General features: G+C 36.1%; 1 protein-coding gene across 4 annotated transcripts in view; it reads right to left on the bottom strand.

The window, feature by feature from the left end:
• Window positions 1–1,008, bottom strand: part of LOC122265417 (rhomboid-related protein 2) — a 16,925-nt gene extending 15,917 nt beyond the window's left edge. For 3 of the 4 annotated variants that reach the window (XM_043034749.2, XM_043034771.2, XM_043034778.2), the window contains exon 1: window positions 861–1,008. The gene's annotated coding sequence lies outside the window, so the exon portion shown is untranslated. The remainder of the gene's footprint in view (window positions 1–860) is intronic. The other variant, XM_043034757.2, reaches the window with a different exon arrangement.
• Window positions 1,009–5,000: the final 3,992 nt, after the last annotated feature.

The raw sequence follows: 5,000 nt of genomic DNA, 5'->3' as shown, positions 1-5,000 counted from the left end.
AATAATAATAAATAATAATAATAAAATAATAGATTGTGAAAGAGCTAGACCCCTTCACTAAAACACGTATCAAATAAACATAATTTATCCTCGAAAGCTCAAAGCTCTAGCGACGGTATGCAAATTTCGCTTCACAGGACACTTGCGCTGGGGGTTATCGTACGTCTGGCAGGCAGCGCCGTCGTCACCCCTCACTTAGAAGTTATTGTACTGGAACATTCCTGGATATCTCTTATATATAATATATATCTATTAGGACGGTTTTGTTCTCATTGTGAGGTACATTCGGTTGACTGGTTGTATATATTTTGTTATTAGAATGTGTTTACTGTTGCTGTGTGCGTGACTCTCTTTAGGAGAGAAGGGAAAAAATGTGGGGAAAAAATATTGATGGCGAGATAGGTACTTCATATTTCCGTTCTAAAATGCTGTCAGCTGTTGCGTTACGACCACAGAACCGCACTGTCAGACTCTCTTACTTCCTGTCCCAACTGTCACATGATGGACAAAGCGTATATAAAACAACATACGAAACACCAAAGCCATACTAATAAAACATACTTAACAAATACACATATTCCGAGCGAGAGAGAGAGAAAAAAAAATCATTGAGTTCAATATCTCTCCATGGTTACAACCGCGTCGCACTACAAACAAACATATCAAACACTTGTTGGTTCGTTTGGTGATCAACATAGTCAGTCACCTGGATTTCCTATGCACTTCCCACCCACACTTCCATCAACACAAAGTGATCAGGTGAACAGAAACACCCCCAAAAAACACAGCAAGTGACCCATCAACACGTTATACACTTATCCAGGCATATAGAAGTCACTGGTTATATGGAAGGAACGCACCCACGGTTAAGAGACGCGCACTGGACTCCGGTTTATGAGGCACTGAGTTGACACACACATGGGAGTTAGTGCGCTCGCTGCCACTTACTTATCTTTTCCTGCCATGAGCTTATCGGGGGAGCAATGTTCTGTCGGGAGGTTTGGATGTAGCGTGGAGAAATAGCTGCTTGCTCTCTTTATTTCTCTCATTTGTCATTCCTTTTTTTTCTTTTATTTATTGGTGTGTGTCCTTTTTATTTTTATTTTTCTCTCTCTCTCTCTTTCTCCCTCCCTCTCACTCACTGTCAATGTTTCTCTCTCTCTCTCTCTCTCTCTCTCTCTCTCTCTCTTTCTCCCTCCCTCTCACTCACTGTCAATATCTCTGTATCACATGCCTCAGTAAACTTGCTATAGTCTCTGTCTCTCTCTCTCTCAATCTCTCTGTATCACATGTCTCAGTAAACTTGTTATAGTCTCTCTCTCTCTCTCTCTCAATAACGCATTCTTATTTTAGTTGCAAGTAATTCTAGGTTGCGAATGTATATCCACCGTAATCACCTCAAGGCTGATTAGTCATTGCATTCTTACCTGTCCATAATTAAACTTCCCCGAAAGATAAATCATGATATTTACTTTTTTTTTGTTATACTTGGAAAAAATAAATAGAAATATATACATGATTTAACGTAAATTCTTGAAAGAAACTGGTTGAGTTGTGTGGGCTGTTCGACAATAGCATGTTTTAAAATGGATTCACTTTTGTTGCATAGCGATCAGATGCATGGCAGCTTTCCTTCCGAGAATAAGCAATATATACTTAATACTTAAAGATGTCTTAGATATGAATGTACTAACGAGAAATCACTGAGAGAGCGCAGACTTCCACCTACGCCCAAAATTTCAACTTCGAAATACAAAAGTCTACCACATTTTAACAAATTTCCCACAATCCTTTATCAACTTCTCAGCGCTTTCCTGCTGACAAACCAACTAATCAATTAATGCACCGTTAGATGCTACAAATACATTATCTCCTCTACTCAGAAAGGGAAAAAAGAAGTAATAATAAGAAAATAGCTCTAATCTTCCCCATCATTAAAAGGCCACACTTCAAATCTCTCAAAATGATACATAAACAACCCTCTAAAACACCTTTCGAAAGATGCTACCCCTTCGCCCCTACTTCACAACAACAATGGATCGAAAAGAGAGCTCCTCAAATTGGTACATAAACAACCCTTTAAAACACCTTTCTTCCCTTCGCCGTTACTTCGCAACAACAATGGATCCTAAATAGATCGCATCATCGAGTGATCACAACCGTATCCCAAATAATTTTCGCTCCTGAGTCTTCGCCCTCGCCTTCGGATTGTCGCATCCCCAGTCGCATTGTTTACGAAATAAATATTATTGGAACGATCGCCACGCCCCCCTTCGTCTGGGTGAGGGTTGACGAAGGTAAATTCACAGAAATTGAAAGGATTACAGCATCGGCATTGTTTTTAATAAGATGCATGGTGAGATATACGGACGTAAATACAAACGATTTCAACTACGGATTGCCACAGGATCTAAAAAACTAGTGTAAACATAGTATAAGAAGCGAGCAACATGACGACAAAAAGGTTGTAAAATGAATAAATAATTTAAAAAAGAAGATAAGACAGAACGCAACTTAATCAAACATGCCTATCTTTTGTTTGAATTAAAACTTAACCCATATATTAAAAACCCATGAAACTATACAACATTACTTATTTCTCTAACCTATAATTTTCACAAAAAAAACAAACAAACAAACACAACACACATTCATTTACGCCGCACCTCCGTTTCCGCTTCATGGTACAATGGTTCGCATGACTATTGCATGACTATAAGCCTATTGCATGACTATATGCCTATTGCATGACTATAAGCCTATTGCATGACTATAAGCCTATTGCATGACTATAAGCCTATTGCATGACTATATGCCTATTGCATGACTATAAGCCTATTGCATGACTATAAGCCTATTGCATGACTAAAAGCCTATTGCATGACTATCAGCCTATTGCATGACTATATGCCTATTGCATGACTATCAGCCTATTGCATGACTATCAGCCTATTGCATGACTATCAGCCTATTGCATGACTATCAGCCTATTGCATGACTATCAGCCTATTGCATGACTATCAGCCTATTGCATGACTATAAGTCTATTGCATGACTATCAGCCTATTGCATGACTATAAGCCTATTGCATGACTATCAGCCTATTGCATGACTATCAGCCTATTGCATGACTATAAGCCTATTGCATGACTATCAGCCTATTGCATGACTATAAGTCTATTGCATGACTATCAGCCTATTGCATGACTATCAGCCTATTGCATGACTATCAGTCTATTGCATGACTATCAGCCTATTGCATGACTATCAGCCTATTGCATGACTATCAGCCTATTGCATGACTATAAGTCTATTGCATGACTATCAGCCTATTGCATGACTATAAGCCTATTGCATGACTATCAGCCAATTTTATGACTATAAGCCTATTGCATGACTATCAGCCTATTGCATGACTATCAGCCTATTGCATGACTATAAGCCTATTGCATGACTATAAGCCTAGCGCATGACTGTAAGCTTATCATCAATTTATGTAATCTATAATTCTGCATTATGTATTCTACTCGTGGGCGTCCACAGGTGCCAGAGATAAGTATGGCCGATTGAGTGTGTGTACAAGGATAATGAAGAGAGATCATTTTATTGTTATTATTATTGTTGTTATTGATATGATTACTTTTATAATCAATATAGTTGTTGACAATATCATTATCATCATCGTTATTACTACCTTTATTATTGCTATTACCTTAATTCTTATTACGCTTATTATTAATACTATTATTATCATTATCATTATTAAAAAGATCATCGTTATTATTATCATCTATATCATTATTTTCATCATTATCATTATCATCATCATTATTATCATTACTGCCATTATCATCGTCATTGTTATTACTGTTTTTATAATCATTAGCATTACTAATATATATTACTATTATCATTATTACTATCATCATTATTATCATAATTATTATGATTATCCTTTTTATAATTATCATACACGTTTTTTCATCATTATTATCATCAGAATCATAATTTTTGTTGAAGATAAGAGTGAAGATGATAGCTGAACTCATAAAAGAACTCACAAAAGAACTCATAACTGAACTCGTAAAAAGAACTCACAAAAGAACTCATAAAAGAACTCACAAAAGAACTCTCAAAAGAACTCATAAAAGAACTCACAAAAGAACTCATAAAAGAACTCACAAAAGAACTCTCAAAAGAACTCACAAAAGAACTCATAAAAGAGCTCACAAAAGAACTCTCAAAAGAACTCACAAAAGAACTCATAAAAGAGCTCACAAAAGAACTCATAAAAGAACTCACAAAAGAACTCATAAAAGAGCTCACAAAAGAACTCTCAAAAGAACTCACAAAAGAACTCATGAGAACTCACAAAAGAACTCACAAAAGAACTCACAAAAGAACTCATAACTGAACTCACAAAAGAACCCATAAAAAACTCACAAAAGAACTCACAAAAGAACCATAAAAAAAACTCACAAAAGAACTCATGAGAACTCACAAAAGAACTCACAAAAGAACTCACAAAAGAATACAAAAGAAATCACAAAGAATCATAACTGAACTCACAAAGAACCATAAAAAAAAAGAACTCACAAAAGAACTCATGAGAACTCACAAAAGAACTCACAAAAGAACTCACAAAAGAACTCATAACTGAACTCACAAAAGAACCCATAAAAAAAACTCACAAAAGAACTCACAAAAGAACCCATAAAAAGAACTCACAAAAGAACTCATAACTGAACTCACAAGAGAACTCATAAAAAAACTCACAAAAGAACTCATAAAAAAACTCTCAAAGGAACTCATAAAAAGAACCCACAAAAGAACTCATAACTCATAAACTGTTATCTGTGAACAAAATGCATTTCATAATCCAGATAAGCTGTGGCTAAGCTGTTATCATTAGCTTGGGGATTAGACTATAAAGATAACGACTGATAGAGGGATGGGGGGAGTAGGAAGAGGGAGAGGAGGAGGAGGAGGAGGAGGAATAA

Source organism: Penaeus japonicus, unplaced genomic scaffold, assembly GCF_977035675.1.
Source record: "Penaeus japonicus unplaced genomic scaffold, GWHDUDI00000001_assembly GWHDUDI00000026, whole genome shotgun sequence".
NCBI classification, from domain to species: domain Eukaryota; kingdom Metazoa; phylum Arthropoda; class Malacostraca; order Decapoda; family Penaeidae; genus Penaeus; species Penaeus japonicus.
Note: the sequence above shows the minus strand (reverse complement) of the source record. Positions and strands in the feature narration are given on the sequence as shown.